Genomic DNA, 17,422 nt, shown 5'->3' with positions numbered 1-17,422 from the left:
GACACTTATCGTTATTAATATACTATAAGTTATAGTATATTAATAATAAGAATAATAAGATTATTTAATTAGTATTCATCAAGAATTAATCTAGGATTAATTAAGTGATCAAAAGAAGACTAATTAAATATATGGGTTGATTGTGTAAATCATCCATACTTGTATAGTGGGCTAATGCTCCATGGATAATCAAGTTGGGCTAAAACCCATAGGATGGTCCATGGATGCTCCATGGTGTATTTGAACCCATGGATCCAAGGAAATGGAAAGTCATGACAATTAGGGTTTACCCTAATTGTAACACTATATAAAGATCTTATTCTTGACAAAATCGGCCAATAGAGAGAGTAAAAATAAGGGCTAGCCGATTTCATGAGGTGTAGATTTCTCTCAAGTTATTCTAAGTGTATTCGGTGTTGTGTGAACCATTTGAGGTGTCACACTTGGGGCACTAGGCACTCAAGCTTCATGAAGACATTCTACATCAATGAAGTATGTATTCTATCTTGTTATATTGATAGTTTTGTATGCTAGATTAGGATAATACCTTGGATGTTCATATTTGTATGTATAATAGAGAAAACATAGATCCAAGATATTTAGGGTTGCATGTACACTTAGGAGTGTTAGAATGCTCAAAACCCAACAGTGGTATTAGAGCCTAGGCTTGTTTTCTTGTTATACTTGCAAAACTGCTTAAAAAATCGAAGTTGTTGCTGTCTGATCATCAGACTCGGTGAGTCCATCAGGAGAATCGGCGAGTCCATGCCTAAAAATGGATCAAATCGATCCAACTCGCCGAGTTAGTTCATGCACTCGACGACTTGGACCCCCAGACAGCATAAATTCGACTTTTTTGGCTGGAATTGGACTAGGAACATTACCCTAAGATGTTTTGAACTTATAAACTTGTTTTTGATGTGGTAATGTTCATGCTAATCCAATTCCAAAGATAATTGTCAATAGATTCATGTCTAGTATTAGTTTAAGGTTTAGACTAATTACATGAAAAAGTTTGATTTGAATTATCTTGTTCTTATGAGTTGCTTAGATTAATAGAAAAGTTGAGTGAAATAGTTGTTTTCAATCCAAATTAATCTAAGAGTTAATTCTAAAATGTGTTTTTGTAACTTGTACTCAATTTATATGAAAAGTCACATTTAAGTTTCATAAAACTCATAAAAGTTGGTAAAGGTTACAAAAATGAAGAGTCTAGTTCTAATTAAATGGGTTTATGACTTCATAACTTGTCCTCAAGTTATAGAGGACCAAGAGTCTCTTCATTAAATAATAAATAAAAACAAATATAACCTTAATTAATTCCATAAGTTATAAATAAGGAAAAGTTAATTCTTTTATTAGTTTAAAGTCTTCCATAACTTGTCCTCACGTTATGGAACTTGAAGAGTTTTTGGATTAAAACTACTTTAAACACATAAGTTATGGAATTAATTAGTTTTGAATAGTTTCAAAACTTGCCCTCAAGTTTTGGAATTTGAAAGGTTTTCACTTATGAATACTTTAATTCCAAGTTAGCCCTTAGAATTTTAAAGAGTTAAAATTCAACCGTTATACTTTATAATATTATAAGTTAATAATATATATATATATATATATATATATATATATATATAGTTATGGAATTAATTAGTTTTGAATAGTTTCAAAACTTGCCCTCAAGTTTTTGAATTTGAAAAGTTTTCACTTATGAATACTTTAATTCCAAGTTAGCCCTTAGAATTTTAAAGAGTTAAAATTCAACCGTTATACTTTATAATATTATAAGTTAATAATATATATATATATATATATATATATATATATATATATATGTATGTATGTATGTATAAGAGTAAAGTCAGTCTTACCGCTAGTACGCCTCATTCACAAAGCCGGTCTATAAGGTGGGTATAAGGTTGTTGCCTATAAAATGGCAACTTAATGGGTGTCCACTCTCACCCACCGCTTGCTTGACTGGTGGAGGGTCGTTAGATGAACGGGTTTAACAGGACTATAATTCTCCCTTCATTAAAAGTATTAATGATAAATACTAAGTAACTAACCTCTTAATAATACCCAATCTTAGTTACTTAGGAAAATGTGAATAAGGTGCTAATCCATGAAATTACACTTTGCACTTTGTTTAATTCGGTTAGTGGAGCGTGTGTGGTTAACCGGCACACTAACTCGTATTTAACAAGGTAGGCAAAGGGTAATTTAATGTTTATCATAGTATCGATGGAGCGTGTGTGGTTAACCGGCACATCGATTGAGGGGTAAACACTTAAGGGTACCAAGTAATTTGCATGGTTACTTCACACCTTGTTTTGTGATCCTCGGCATCCCAGTCACAAAACCTGAAGGGCACACTCGAGATTGAAACATGTCATTGAACAGTTCAATGAATCTCAAAGATCTAGGAGTTTCAAAATCCAATTAAAACCTAATAATACATTCGTTTATCTTGGTGGAAATTGGTGAATCGTCATTCACCTACCTTCAAATATTTTATAGCTTGGATTACGGCATACCTCTTCTATGTTATAAAATAGTGTGTTGGGTCCTAGCCTTAATATTTCATATTGGGTGTCATATTAAGGACTTAAGATCAACTATCTTGAATATTTCCTGAAAGATGTCTGGTTTAGACATCTATGATCTTCCCAAATCTCTTGAAACAAGCTTTCCTAAATGAAGATGATGTCCCATGGAAATCATACTTCTTTCACCTCCTCCAATTATTCTCCCTAACCCACAAGTTCAAGGTCACTCAAGCCCTATTAGCAAGGCAAGGTCTAGGTGTGATCACATCTTGGAGATGTAGTCACATATTGACAAGCTGGGAGAGTTGGGTGTCAAAGTCTTGAGAAAGTTGGTGGTTCAATCACTTTCTAAGTCACATAGTGAGTTCCTTTGGGACACCTATGAAACAGACTATGACAAGACCCTTAATGATCTTATATATTTGTTAATATCAACTTCCTCAAAACTTGATGGACATTGACAATAGTGACACAGGAAATCCAGAAAAGCATTCTCTTCCCAATGGAAAGGGGTCGGCCATAGTCAACTTGGTTGACCAAATGGTAAAGAGAAAAGCTAAGTCTGTGATAGTCCCGTGTACCATTATCAAAGGGTCCATATCTTTATATTGCCAAAGGAAGGGGCATTGGTTGCGAAGCTGCCAAATTTACCTAAGGAGGTTAAAGTCAATAAGTTTGACTCTACTTCAGGTAAAGTCCACTATCTAACTCTATTAAGTTTCTATGCTGAGATTCCTGATAGATGATGTGACTGGGTCACATGGTGATGTTTTAAGAATCAATGAAAAGTGAAGATACTTAAAGAAAGAATATGCTGAATCTGATCGCATAGATGGATTTCTATCGCGTAGCTTGAAGATCGGATTCTTGAGCTACTTCTTAGGAGTTATGAGATATTGCTTAGGAATAGATAACAACAAGTTTTCATATGGATTGTAAGGATAAGTTTTTCTACAAAGTTTTAAAATAAAAGGAAAATTTTTGAATTTATTTATTTTAAAATATCCTTACAATGGCATCTGTGAAAATTTTTGTTGCTTATAAGATTCCATTAATAGCAAGAGTGGAAATATGAAATTGATTCTTTCATTTGTGGTAATGTCTAAAGTTACCAAATATGGAAAGATTCTCATCACCCAAGTTTCAATTGGACCGGTACTTGGAATCATGCAAGTTGTATAGCATGATGAATGAGAACTTTCAAGTATTGGAAAATTAAGACTAACTACTTGTTCACATGGATGTGTGAGTCAAGTAATGGACTAAGGGATAGAGTACACATTCTTATGCACTGATTAAGTCCACCACAAAAGATCGATAAGATTATTCATCATAATTTACTAAAGCTTAGTAAATATGGTTATACTTACAGGCTAAACTATAATTCTGAGACATTGGAAAAGTTTCAATGTAAGGTAGAGCGAATAAGAAGAACCAACTTAGGCAGAAGGATAAAAGTTACTCAAATCTGAAAAGATGGGAGAGTACTTTAGTATCAGTTTTTGTGATCATCTTAATGATTAAGAAACCATATCAAAGTTAGTTCTCTAAGGAAAACTTAGTGTATTCTTATGACTAAGAAGAGGAACTTGAATTGTTGAAATGGTTAAATCAAGAAGATGAGTCATAATTCGTTCCAATACAAGTCTTAGAGTCATACTCCAAGATTGTAACTTGAGTGACATGTCTTAAAGAAGGTTTAAAAACACTTGTCAAATGTAAGAGTAAAAGTTTTCTACTCTTGTACATTTGAAATTGGTAAGTTGTTATGTTTTGGATAAAACAAAGACCAACTTAGGCCAATTTTGTGAAGTGTTTGTCTTGATTAGAATCCACACTATCTCTTTAATAATTGACAAGAAAGTCTTATATGTCAAGAGGACAGTGGGAGTCTTAAAGGTCTTGAAAGTCTCAAGAACTAATCAAGAATAAAACCTAAAGTTCTTCACTAGCACACGACTTGAGGTTTATAACCTATCGTGTTGACATATTCTGTGCCCATTCCAGTTAAAGTTGGCTTTGCATATGAGTTCTTAGAGTTCTCAATTTGTTGCACAACAACTTGGAAGCAATGGCAGGCCCTTGAGCTGCCAGGTGGCAAGAAATTAAGATTGAGTTCAATCCATATGAGTGTGGATTTGTCATTATCTTGTCTTGTGTCTATGGTTTTGACAATTCACATGGATAAGAACACATACACCATTAAATCTAAGTGTCATAAGGTTTCTCTCTGATTCATGAAAATGATGGTGAGGAAACACTTTCACTAAGTAGATTTTAGCTAGATAGCAATTGTGATATTTGCATTCTCAAAGTCGTTAGTGGAGCGTGTGGTTTACCGGCACACTAACCTGGACTTGTGAGAAGTGGCAAAAAGGTCTAACCATTATGATTACGGCATCCCTCTTCATAATTGTTTAGACGCACAAGTGTGCTATCTAAGGGAAGGTGTATGATTTTGATAAAATTTTATCAAAACAATCTAGTATCAGAAATCTGAACTTTGGTAAGAAAGTTAGTTGATTTCTGAGTACATGTCAAAGCTAGTGGGAGCATAAGTGTTATGCTAATAATCATCATGTTAGTGGGAGCATGACATTTGATAGGTATTGCAAGTTAGCAATGTTAATTATAGAAACCAAAAGTTTCAATTGGGAAAGAGTTGTTTTGCTATAATTAAGGGAGAGGAAATTATACTTCATCTCAAATCTATAAGCTTAGATCGTGAGGTTTTAATCATTTAGTCAAGGATATATATGAATTTCATGTTGGAATGGCTCAACATAAGGAAATTTTGTATATGAGTTCATTATTTGCGTTCTAAAATTCGATTATGATTACGGCATCCGTTTTCATAATCTGAATTATGAGAACTTGGCAAATTGAAATGGAAATATTATAGCAAAAGACTGGTTTAGTCTTTATGTGAGACATCATGAATCGTGACCCATATGCTTCGGATATAGGATCGATTACATGTGCTATATTCATCCATTCTAAAATTTTCCAAATGCCTGGGGCATTAAGAAGGGAAAAGGTTTAGAACTAGATATGACTAAAAGGATTAAACAATTGTCGAGGACAATCTAAGGTTTACCAAAGATTGGTTGCTCAAGGACAGTTGGAAGTATAGTGATAATTCTGGAAGGACTATATTGACATAATCTGTAAGGAGGCAACTCTTGTTCAGAAGTGATAGTCAAAATTGAATCTGGAAATGTTTCAAAGTTAGAATTTTCAATCTGTGTAAGATTAAGGAAAATTAATGCAAGAAGGATGTTTCCAAGGAGTTGATCTCCTTTGGAATGCTCTGTAATGTTTGTTTTCAAGTCTTTATGACTCTGTGCATAATCATTACAAGAGGATCAATGCATATAAGTTTAGAATCTAACAGATTTCAGCAAATGGCATGAATTTGGAATTCTTGCATTTGCAGTAAGGATTTGGGAGTGTGAAAAGAGAATCATTGAAGTTATGTTCAATTGATCTAGTTCACAAAGTAAAGATCATAGACAAACATAGTATGCATACTTGGTGTGTGGCATGACTAGTGTTTAGAAAACATAATGTACATGCTTGGAGCATGGGACAACTATTGTTTTAAATTCAAGAATAAAGTTGATAGCTGAAACAGTATCCAATGAATAATGTGTAATCATATGGTGATAAATAAAAGGTGTTTTATTTATGTTCATAGATTTTGATACCATATTGGATTCAATTATTATTGTGTTTCACTTTGCATGTTTTGACTTCCCGAATAAAGTAGGTTATTCTTCCGGAATGTCTAAGTTATTCAAACCATCCACAGTCGGTCATATGTTGGAAGTAGATATGAATTAAGACTGTCATGGGTTGACTTGTAGAGGTCTAAGGTGTTGGACAAAGGGCTACAACACTCATGAGTGCTCATAAGTTCTGAGTATTGGATTCAACCCGCGCTCATTGGAATCACTTCATGGATTTTATCACCAGTGATCATGAGACGATAATATCTTATATTCTTCAAACCTAGAGATATGAGTTGTTACTATGAGTTGGTTGTACATTGATTGCACGAAAACGCATTTGGTAACTCGGTGCTATAAAACGTGCCTTTGTGTATGATTCAACAAGTAGTAGAACAAGCCATATGAGTCGAAGTTTATCCATTCCTTTTACCTTCAGGATAAAAGCGATATCTGTGGGCCCCTCGATGATTTGATGATGACAAATGGAAGTGCTCGGCCGGGCCAGGACTGATTTGATTTGTTCAATTAGTCAATCATCATAAATCGGAAATCGGGAAACAACAAATGGACAGAGAGAATGATTATAATCCATGTCTCACTTCATATGATATCTAGAATGGAGGAATATATGATCCCTTATCTAATGGACAAGTCATTGACAAAGGTCAGAGTTCATCGACAAGGTCAGAGTTCGACAGATGCTTTTGAGAGCTATGATTGCCAGTTGGTTCCTGAAGTCATACGCAATAATAGTTTTAGACTTATCCAAGTGGGAGACTGTTGGATTAATGTCTAAGTCCATAACTATAATTGGTAAGACTTGACCCGACCCGGCATGGTCCATTTGGTTTGCATGACATCATAGACTATAATGAGACTATAATGAGAGAAATAAGACACTTATGGTTATTAATATACTATAAGTTCTAGTATATTAATAATAAGAATAATAAGATTATTTAATTAGTATTCATCAAGAATTAATCTAGGATTAATTAAGTGATCAAAAGAAGACTAATTAAATATATGGGTTGATTGTGTAAATCATCCATACTTTTATAGTGGGCTAATGCTCCATGGATAATCAAGTTGGGCTAAAACCCATAGGATGGTCCATGGATGCTCCATGGTGTATTTGAACCCATGGATCCAAGGAAATGGAAAGTCATGACAATTAGGGTTTACCCTAATTGTAACACTATATAAAGATCTTATTCTTGAAAAAATCGGCCACTAGAGAGAGTAAAAATAAGGGCTAGCTAATTTCATGAGGTGTAGATTTCTCTCAAGTTATTCTAAGTGTATTCGGTGTTGTGTGAACCATTTGAGGTGTCACACTTGGGGCACTAGGCACTCAAGCTTCATGAAGACATTCTACATCAAAGAGGTATGTATTCTATCTTGTTATATTGATAGTTTTGTATGCTAGATTAGGATAATACCTTGGATGTTCATATTTGTATGTATAATAGAGAAAACATAGATCCAAGGTATTTAGGGTTGCATGTACACTTAGGATTGTTAGAATGCTCAAAACCCAACAAATTGATGTGTTCAATTAAGTTTTATGTCAAAAAAATTATAAATCAGGAAACAAATTGTTGGACAATGAGTATGAATCTATTCCATGTCTTTGTCCACATGATATCTTGAGAATGGAGGACTACATGATCCCTTATCTAAAGGATGCATTATTGACTAGGTCATAGTTTAACAACGGCTTTTGAGAGCTACGATTGACAATCAGATTTTGAAGTCATACTTGTAGTTATAGTTATTAGACTTATCTAAGTGGGAGACTGTTGGATTAGGTGTCTAAGCCCATAACTATAATTTGTATGTACTTGACTCGATAGTAGCATGGTCCTTTTGGGTTGTCTTCACCATAGCAACTTGACTAGATGAATAATAGAGAAAGAGATTAATTGTGATTTATTAATATATTATAAGAATAATATATTAATTGAGAAATCATATTAATTAATTATTATTGATCATAAATAATTTTGGAATGAATTTGGTGATTAAAAGAGACTAATTGAATTAAGGGGACTGATATTGCAATTATCTAATAGTTGCAAAGTTGGGCTTGTGGATCCCTAAGAAGGGATGGGCGAAATTCTATGTGTATCCCGCATAGATTTCGTCCATAAGGGGATTTTAGAAGGATATAATGGGTTGCTTAAGGCCTAAGCAGAGAATTAGAGTTCCAGTCAGAAACCCTAGCAACTCAGCTATATAAGGAACGCCCCCAAAATCGGTCACTTGCTTCCATGAGAATACCCTAGCCGATTTTTAGCCTCCAACCTCTCTCATATTGTTCCAACTTGCTATTTGGTGTTTGGGACGCACTAGAGGTGCAACATTTGAGGCACTAAGCTCTTGAAGGTCACGATCTACAAGCTACAAGTAAAAGGTATTCTTCTAACATTGTTTTGTGTTACGATTCCCAAAAATTGTATGCTAGTTAGGGTTCATGCGTTAGATAATTTGATTTGCATGTATAACTTGAGAAAAACATAGATCCAAAGCATTAGGGTTGCATGTACACCATACGAATGTTGTAGTACTTATAACCCATCAACAAGCACATACAAGTATGACACTGGTAACAAGTATATCGACATAACCAATCAAGGGTCGGCTTTAGTGCCTTAGACATGCTAAACCCAATGACGAAAACTCACCTCGAAGAGCTGAATAAAACGAATAATACCTGACTAATAGTCAGGGATCATTCGTTTTCCTCATTGGGTTTAGCATGTCCAAAACGAAATATTGGTGTACTAGTACTTTTATCTCAGTTCAATACATTTAGTCATACAAACGATTCTACTAGTAACTATAATAGGTATAGTTAGGGTTATACTACTCACTACTCCTAATTCAATGAAGCATACAAAGAGTCAGTTCATTCATGAGTCAATACTTACATTATGAGAAACTATACAACTACACTATGATGAGAAACTATACAACTATACTATGATGAGAAACTATACAACGATACTATTATGAGAAACTATACAACCATACTATGATGAGAAACTATACAACGATACAATGATGAGAAATTACACAACAATGCTATGATGAGAAACAATACATTCACTACACTAGTACATAAATTACATATACAAGTATACTATAACATAAATGTGAACCACTGTTTCAGGGCACGACATCACCTACCATGGCTCGATTTGTATCCAAAATCTCCTGGAGGGAGAGCGTTACTTTGCGTATAGGTCTTCGGGTGCCAAATGTCATTACTGCCGACGTCTTTCATTGTCGTGTTTATAGTCGATAGTATGGTACAATTAATCACATAATACCTTGATATAAATCCGGTTTAAGGTAGTTAGTATAGTAATAGTTAATATAATACAACACTATAGTACTACATTAATTTCCCCTTTGCATTTACTTTGTGATCATTTCACATAAACGATAATGTATAAACTATATTTTGATTTATGATAGTTACACTTGGGAAAATTATACACTTTTACAAGAAACAAACATACAAAACAGTCGGACCTTGGTAGAAGGCTACTTTTAGTAGAAAATATACGATTTTCTAGGAGTTACAAATATTTACAAACATTCACATACTTTTACTACAAACATTTACAGACTTATATTTCAAACACCGTTGCAAACATTTTGATACAAACAATGACACTAAAATACTTATGAACTCACCAACTTTAAAGCTGATAAACTCTTTCAAAATAACTTGTATTCTCAGGTTATTAGTAGACAGGTACCGATGCCAGCTTTTGAGAAGATGGAGCGCATTCAAGACTCATCTTATATTTTGATTTACATTTTTGGTGTCATATGATCTACATAACACACTTTTATTAAATTATATTAGTAATGTAATGGATGATGTTGTTTGCTTCTTTATTATTATTTTGTGTTGTGATACTGTACATAACGTCCTCCACCCCTGAATGTTTCCGCCGTTCTGGTTTTGGGGTGTGACAATGAATAATAGAGAAAGAGGTTAGTTGTGATTTATTAATATATTACAAGAATAATATATTAATTGAGAAATCATATTTATTAATTATTATTGATTAGAAATAAATTTGGAATTAATTTGGTGATCAAAAGAGACTAATTGAATTAAGGGGACTAATATTACAATCAGCTAATAGTTACACAACTGGGCTTGTGGATCCCTAAGAAGGGATGGACGAAATCCTATGTGTAGCCCACATAGATTTCGTCCATTAGGGGATTCTGGAAGGATCTAATGGGCTGCTTAAGGCCCAAGCAGAGAACTAGAGTTACAGTCAAAAACCTTAGCAGTTCAGCTATATAATGAACCCCTAGGACTCCCAATATCGGCCACTTGCTTCCAAGAGAATACCCTAGCTGATTTTGAGCCTCCAACCTCTCTCATATTTTTCCAACTTTCTATTTGGTGTTTGTGACTCACTAGAGGTGCAACATTTGAGGTACTAAGCTCTTAAAGGTCAAGATCTAAGCTACAAGTAAAAGGTATTCTTCTAACCTTGTTTTGTGTTATGATTTTTGAAACTTGTAAGCTAAATAGGGTTCATGCTTTGGATAACTTGATTTGCATGTATAACTTGAGAGAAACATAGATCCAAATCATTAGGGTTACATGTACACTATACGAATGTTGTAGTGCTCATAACCCATCAGTGGTATCAGAGCTTAGGTTGTTTTTCTGTTGTATTTGATGTCATGGTTGATTATTCAAAGCTGAAGGAAATCGATTTTTTCCTTCTGGTTGATGAACTCAAAGAGTCCATATTAGGACTCGACGAGTCCAAAGCTTGACTCGACGAGTTGACTCGTCTGAATGCAAGATTTTTGAATTTAAAGCCTAAATTAGATTTGGATAATTATCATAAACTAGTTTTACTATAGAAATATGATTTTTCTGTTATGGTAACGGATATCCTAATCTAATTGGAAGATAATAGTCAAATTTTAAGATAATTACTAGATTATATGATAAACTAATTATTTATAAATTTTGAATTGTAATTATCTTGCAAAATAAAATTGGGTTAGGTCAAATTTAGATAATGGTAAAATTATAGGATTATTTTAATTGTTTTAAATTTGATCTAGAAAGTTTTGAAAAGTTTCAAAATTTGCCCTCAATTTTTGGAATTTAAAATTTGATCAAAAAAGTTTTTAATTTTGAAATATTAAATTCTAAACCCTAGTGTTTTAAAAGTTTAAAATACAACCCATATACTATTGTAATACTAGAAAGCTTAATACTTATATATATATATATATATATATATATATATATATATATATATGTATAAGATGAGTCAGTCTTACCGTTAGTAGGCCTCATTCACGAAGTTAGTCAATAAGGGGTATTTAAGGAAGCGGCCTATAAAATGACCGCCATTGGGTATCCACTCTTACCCACCGTACTCTTGACTAGTGGAGGGTCGTTATCTGAACGGGTAGGATAGGACAAACAATTCCTCGTTAATAAGTATAATGATTATTATAAAGTAACTAAATGTTCTCATAAATTCCCAATCTTAGTTAGTTTAGGAAAAATGTAAAAATGATGTATTCCATGAAATTGCACTTTGCACGTTGTCAAGTCGTTAGTGGAGCGACACTAACTTGGACTAACATGGGTGGAAAAGGGTAGCTCGATGTTTATCATAGATCAATGGAGTGTGTGTGGTTAACTGGCACATTGATTAGGTGATAAATGACATCGAGAGTACCAAGCACATTTACATGGTTATTCACACCTTGTTTGTGATCCTCGGTATCCCAATCACAAACTTGAAGGGCATAATCAAGATAAACATGCCATTGAAAAGTTCAATGAATTTCAAAGAATCTAGAAATTTCAATTCATTTAAAACCCAATGTTCATTTTCGTTTTTCATGGTGGAAATTGGTAAATCGCCGTTTACCTACCTTCAAATATTTTGCAATTGGATTACGACATCTCTCTTCTGAATTGTAGAATTTTGTGTTGGGTCCTAGCCTTAATATTTCATTTGGGTGTTATTTTAAGGATTCTTATCTAATCTAAACTTTGTCTTTTTTCTTTTTCAGATGTCATCCTCAAACTCCTCCAACTCCTACTCCTCGAACCCACTTTCTCTAATGGGCATTTGTGGGAGGGTCACATTTGATGGATCCAACTTTAACAATTGGATTCACAACATCCGCATGGCCCTAAGGTATGAGGACAAGGATGAGATTCTCGACAAAGAACTCGTCGAGATCAACGAAACTACTGCTACTCCCGAAGAAATCACCGAGTATAGGGCTCGATGCAAAGAGGCGACAAAGGTATCATGCATCATGGTACCCACTATGACTCCAGTGCTTCAAAAGTTCTATGAGGACTATTGGCCTTATAACATGCACCAAGATTTGATGGAAAAGTAACATCAAAGTGCACGTCAAGAGAGGTATGGGATAGTTGCCTCATTAATAACAACCAAAATGAAGGATGGAGAGTCCATCACGACCCACTTTCAAAGAATGCAAAGAGATGTGGATCGTTTGCTCAAGTTAAATGTCAACTTCGATGAACAGATGGCCATTGATATTATCCTCCACTCTTTACCTCCTTGTTATGAACAGTTCAAGATGACATATCATATGAATAAGGATTAGGGGACCTTGAGCAAACATCAAGGGTTGTTAAGAACTGATGAAACTGGCTTGAAAGGCAAAGTTCCCGCATCAATTCCTACTGTTGATGCCCCTATCTTGGCAATTGGACAAGGGAAGGGGAAGAAGAGAAAAACTCCTTCTAAGAGCCACAAGGGAAATTCTCATGATGGCTCTTCTTCAAGTGGAACCAAAGGTGGTTCTGCTGCTCCTTCCTCTTATCCAAAAGATATAGAGTGCTTCTACTGTCAGAATAAAGGGCATTGGAAATGAAGTTGCCCGAAGTATATGCAATACATCAAGGATGGGAAGATAAATCCCACATTCGTAGGTATTTACACAATTCAATATAATAACTCATCACATGCTACTGCTTGGGTCCTTGAAAAAGGGTATGGTTTCATATGTATTCTGATTTGTAGGTTCTAAGAAGAAGTAGGGATATGGAGGATGGGAAGATGACCTTGATCATGGGGAATAGGAAAACGTCACATGTCACCAAGATTGGGGTTTATTCTTTAGTACTTAGTAGTGGGTTAGGTTTAGAGTTGAATAATTGTTGCTACTCGTCAGAGATGACAAGGAATATTATTTCATTTCATGGCTTGTATAAACAAGGTTTTAGATTTTCATTTAATGATGAAATTGGTTATATTAATGCTTTCTATAATGGTACTTTCTATTTTGAAGCATTGCCTTGTAATGGTATATATGAAAATGTTATGGTTGTAGATAACTTAGGAAATAATGTGTTGCATATTGATTTGTCCAATGGTTTGGACAAGGCATGCTTGTAGCATTGTCGTCTTTGACATGTCAACAAGAAGCGCATAGCCCAACTCCAAAAGGATGAGGTATTGGAGTCATTTGACCTAAAGTCGGATGACACGTGTGGATCTTGTTTGCTTAGAAAGATAACCAAGTCACCTGTCACTGGTACTTGTGAAAGAGGTGATGGATTATTGGATATAATACACACCAATGTGTGTGGACCCTTTAGACCCACCACAACGGATGCAAATCGCTTCTACGTGACTTTTACCGATGATTATAGCAGATATGAGTATATCTACTTAATCAAGCACAATTCGGAAACCTTTGAAAAGTTCAAAGAGTTTAAGAAAGAAGTGGAGAATCAATTGGGCAGGAAGATAAAGATGCTTTGATCCGATCGAGGTGGTAAGTATCTTAGTATCGAATTCCACAAATATCTTAAGGAATTTGGAATTGTATTGATGTCGCCTAGGACACCGCAGTTGAATGGTGTGGCTGAGAGGCCCAATCGAACCTTGTTGGACATGGTTCGTTCCATGATGAGTCGAGCTTCGTTACTTATCTCATTCTAGGTGTATGCCTTAGAGACTACCGCCCATATCCTTAATCTAGTCCCAACTAAGAAGGTTGCCAAAACACCTCACGAGATGTGGACAGGGAAGGTTCCCTCGTTAGCACACGTCAAGGTTTGGGGTTGCAAGGCTTTCGTAAGACGAGAGACTCACGACAAGCTTGAACCTTGCAGTGAGCAGTGTATTTTCATCGGCTATCCACAAAAGTCTTTTGGATATCTCTTCTATTGACTGAGTGACAATGTTGTCTTCATTACGAGGAGAGGGGTTTTCCGAGAGAGAGAACTGATATGCCAAGAGGACAGTGGGAGGCAAATTGACATTGAAGAGCTTCAAGAATCAAGTGATGAAGGAACCTCAAGCACTAGTGCTCAACTTGAGGAGAAAATTCCTGTTGAATCGATTGACGAGTCTTTACCTCTTAGACGTTCCAGTAGAGTTAGTGTTCCACCCATATTATATGGTTTTTATATAACTGCTGAGGGTGATATGCTTATTAGTGATAGTACACTAATAAATATCGATGAACCTAACAACCACAAGGAAGCCATGGTAGGCCTGAAGTCTACAAAATGGAAAGAGGTGATGGACATCGAGATTCAGTCCATGTATGACAATCAATTTTGTAACTTGGTTGACATTGTACCAGGTCGTAAGACGATCAGGTGCAAGTGGATCTTCAAGAAGAAGACCGACATGGACGGGAAAGTGCATACGTTTAAGGCATGATTGGTTGCGAAGGAATGACTCAAATCCCTGGGGTTGACTATGACGAGACCTTCTCACCAGTGGCCAATATCAAGTTTATAAGGGTTATGCTAGCCATAGCTGCATTTCATGATTATGAAATATGGCAGATGGACATCATAACCATTTTCCTTAATGGAAAGGTGACTGAGGATGCTTACATGATTCATCCGAAGGGTTTGTGGATGCAAAGTACCCGAATAGAGTGTAAGCTTGGGAAATCCATGTATGGACAGAAACAAGCATCTCGCGGATGTAATCTTTGCTACGATAAGAACGTCAAAGAGTTTGGTTTTTCGAGAAGCGAGGATGAGTCCTGTGTATATATCAAAGCTAGTGGGACTATAGTTAGCTTCTTGGTATTGTATATGGATGACATACTACTCATAGGAAACGACGTCCCAACCTTGTAGGAGATTAAGTCCTAGCTTGGGAAGTGTTTCACTATGAAGGACCTTGGAGAGGCTGCGTATATTCTAGGGATAAGGATATTAAGAAATATGGGTAAGAGACTAATAGGACATAATCAAATTACTTACTTTGATAAAGTGTTGAAATGTTTTAGCATGGAGAATTCCAAGAAAGGGGAGTTACCGTTCCAAAGCAATACCAGTTGAATAAGACTCAAAGTCCGAGTACCGATGCTGAGAAAATGAAAATGAGTCGTGTACCCTATGCTTCCATGGTTAGCTTGATCATGTACACTATGACATGTACTTTCCCTGATGTGGCTTTTGCTTTGAGCATGGCCAGCCGATATAAAGTGAACCCTAGTAGAGCTCACTGGATAGCAGTAAAGAACATTCTTAAGTATCTACGAAGGATAAAGGACTGGGTCCTTGTACTTAGTGGAAGTGAAGACTTGAGAGTGATAGGGTATAGTGATGCTAGTTTTTAGACTGACAAATATAACTTTCACTCTCAGTCGGGCTGGGTATTTACCCTTAATGGAGGAGCAATGACTTGGAAAAGTTCCAAACAGGAGACTGTAGCTGATTCAACATGCGAATCAAAGTACATAGCAGCGAGTAAAGAATCGAAGGAGGCGATATGGTTGAAGAACTTCATTGGAGACCTTAGAGTTGTACCAGCCATAAAGGAGCCTATGGAAATTTTCTTTTTTATAAGGAAGGTGCGGTTGCCTTAACTAAGGAACTGAGGGATCATGGGCGATCTAGGCACATCGACAGAAAATACCACTTCATCAGACGTCGGATAAAAGAGGGAGTCCTCGTATTAAAGAGGGAAACGTCATAGGAGAACCCAAAAGATCACCTCACAAAGGGTCTAAGCAAGGTTAAGCACTTACAGCATGCGAGGAGCATTGGTCTGAAGGACGATATTTGTTTTAGTGATTAGATAGTTATTTAGAAACTGGTAATAGATAAAATGTAATTGACATTTGATGATTGAATAAAGGAGTTTTATATATGAGTAAAGTTACTATCTTGTGTCAATTGTTTACTATTGTTTCACTTTTGCTTGTTTTGACTTCTTGAATAATAGAATTATTCGAATTATCCATAGTTGATCATACTTTGGAAGCAGGCTATGAAGTTAGACTGTCATGAATTGGTTTGTAAATTGTCTAAGCATTTAGACATAGCAAACGTTTGCTACAACGCTCATGAGTGCTCTTGAAATATGATTTAAGTATTTGATTAAACCCATGCTCATATGAATCACTTCATGGAATTTAACACGAGTGATTGTGAGACGATAATATCATATAGTCTTTAAACAAAGATATATGAGTTGTTGTTCACAAGTTGGTTGTGCATTGATAGTGCATAAACACATCAGTAACTTGATGTTATAAAATGTATTGTTGTGTACGACTTAATAAGTAAATAGTACAAGCATATAAGTCATAGTTTATATGTTCCTTTTATCCTAAGAGGATTAAAAGCGATATTGTGGGCCCCTCGATGATTTTGTGTTGACTTACGTGGCAGGCCTGGTCAGGACTAAATTGATGTGTTCAATTAAGTTCTATGTCAAAAAAATTATAAATCAGGAAACAAATTGTTGGACAATGAGTATGACTCTATTCCATGTCTTTGTCCACATGATATCTTGAGAACGGAGGACTACATGATCCCTTATCTAAAGGATGCATTATTGACTAGGTCATAGTTCAACAACGGCTTTTGAGAGCTACGATTGACAATCAGATTTTGAAGTCATACTTGTAGTTATAGTTATTAGACTTATCTAAGTGGGAGACTGTTGGATTAGGTGTCTAAGCCCATAACTATAATTTGTATGTACTTGACTCGATAGTAGCATGGTCCTTTTGGGTTGTCTTCACCATAGCAACTTGACTAGATGAATAATAGAGAAAGAGATTAATTGTGATTTATTAATATATTATAAGAATAATATATTAATTGAGAAATCATAT

The sequence above is a fragment of the Lactuca serriola genome, chromosome 8 (genome assembly GCF_051521515.1).
Source record: "Lactuca serriola cultivar US96UC23 chromosome 8, Lser_US96UC23_V15, whole genome shotgun sequence".
In the NCBI taxonomy this organism is placed as follows: domain Eukaryota; kingdom Viridiplantae; phylum Streptophyta; class Magnoliopsida; order Asterales; family Asteraceae; genus Lactuca; species Lactuca serriola.
Note: the sequence above shows the minus strand (reverse complement) of the source record.